We start from the raw sequence: 2,281 nt of genomic DNA on the forward strand, positions 1-2,281 counted from the left end.
GTTTAGTTAAGATTTAAAGCCACCACAAGGTCTTATAACTTCTACTGACCCACAAATCGGTTACATATGCCAAGGTCACGTTAGCAAACTGTCACGAAATACTCAATAGCTTCTGTTTTCGGTCTTTGTTTTGTTGGTAAAAAAATACATACACTTTTCACAGAACAGACCTTCTTACTTTATTTGATTTATATATTTGTATTGGTCCAGACACATGCATATGCTGACTTGTTGTAAAAGACATTCATCACAGTTTTTGATTCAGAGTGAAGGTATAATATTTCCCAAAATATTTCAAACACAAATGTTTCCTTAATAAGTTCGTTATTCCCGAATTTACCACCTTGCAACAATCCCTAAAGCAAAATAAAAAAGCATAAAATTCAACTTTATAGCTTGCTATAGTTTTGTTTCGGATTTGTTTTTTATGATTTTTCCTCCGAAACCAGGATCCCTAGCCAGGTAACTAGAAATTCTCAGTTTCATCAGCTCCTGGTTTCATTTAGAGCTTGTTCACAACACAACTTCAAACTTGAGTGTGCTTATCACATCCTTGAAACCTTCGAGACCTCCTCAAAATTGTTGAAAAGCCTATTGAGGCTAATAATAATCTTTGAGTTAAATTTGACCAATTCACGCCGCGAGCGCGAGAAGAAGAGAACCACTCCGCAGGGCTGAATACGCGATGTGGAGTGTTATAAAATTCCACATTCTCGCGCGTAACGGGGCAGGTACAAAACACAGGTCACAGGTCATTGTTTTACTAATACAGAATGTATCCTAAACGTTCATAAAAGCTAACCTTAGACCTAAACAAACGTTTTTAGGCTTAAGGTTAGCTCTTATGAATGTTTAGGATACTTTCTGTATTGGTAAAACAATGCCCTGTGCCCTGTGCCCTGTGACCTGTGTGTTTTTGTACCTGCCGCGCGTAACGCTTTCTCTAGAGACCTCTAGAAATGTTGTTTAGTGAAGAAAAACAAAGTTATCTTTGGTTAACTCAGAGAACTTGCAGAAATACCTCCAGCCTGCATAACAGGCGCTTTATCAGGGGCACCCAACGACGGTTTCCCCCCGAATTACTTTGAAAAGACTTTTTAGGCTATCCAGAGTACTTTTAGATCTCTAGAAATGTTTTCTAAGTGGCGCTAAGAAATTTATATCTGTTCGGGCATCCTAGGGTAACTTGAGTCTTTTCGAAGTTACGAGGGCTTCAGTGTTATTTTCCCGAACATTTTAGCAGCAATTCAAAGTTTTCCGAAAGTGAGAGTTTTTCGGTTCCTTTCTGCATTGCATTTTCGATTCCGAAAATCTTAGGCTTCCTTTCTCTACGAAAAACAACCTAACCTGGGGAGTGAAATGGAAAAAATGAACTTCAGAAAATCGGAGGGAATTTATTACATAAGCTTCGAAAATTGTGTACATGAATGGAACGGTCATCTAGAAATTTTTAGCCTTCCTCAAGCTATAGAAAATCCTAGGCAATGTTTGCTTCTCCGAACAGATATTTCACAGGGTGCCCCTGCTTTATGAGCTAGGCTAGGCGAAAGCGGCATTTTGCGCGAGGCGCGAAACGCGACGAGGGGAGGAAAAAGTAAAGCTTTATCTTTCTTTATCCCTCTTCTCGCGCTTTGCACTCGTTTCGCGCTTTGAGCAAATGCCGCGTTCGCCTCGCTTGGCTCATAAATTAAAGCACCTGTTATGCAGGCTAGAATACCTCTTCACATTTATAAGATAAGGTGTCATTGATTTGTGAGAGCGGGGAGAGACATTTATAACGTGCAAATAGTCACGAGCTGAAAGGTAACTGACTGATTTGTAACAAGGACTCAGCCTGACAAACAAGAAATGATCTCACTCTCCGAAAAGGAACGCTCTTTTAAACATAAACAAACTTCAAAAATAAGCAAAGAAAGCAAAACAATGAACAAAATAAATTTTTTCTTGACTTAGTTATTCCGGCGAGAACAAATGGTGAATGATTCACTTCTGGAAGCAGCCTCTGAGGAGAAGTGAGAACACCGTTTAGGCAGAACTCTGCACTTTGTGTACTTTACCAGCCTGTTCACAGACTCTCTTCATTTTTAGATGTACGTATAAAAAAAAACCGCGTTCCGCCCTCTCTCACGGGCAATCGCTTATCTTGTGCGCGCACCAAATTCCCGAAACAGAAAAAACGTCTTTGAGCAGGGTAGCATTTCGTAATACTAGACGGGAATAATTCAATTAAAATGAAATCGTAGAGGCACGTGCAATAATAAGTTGCGAAACACTTCGTGAC

Source organism: Montipora foliosa, unplaced genomic scaffold, assembly GCF_036669935.1.
Source record: "Montipora foliosa isolate CH-2021 unplaced genomic scaffold, ASM3666993v2 scaffold_476, whole genome shotgun sequence".
In the NCBI taxonomy this organism is placed as follows: Eukaryota; Metazoa; Cnidaria; class Anthozoa; order Scleractinia; family Acroporidae; genus Montipora; species Montipora foliosa.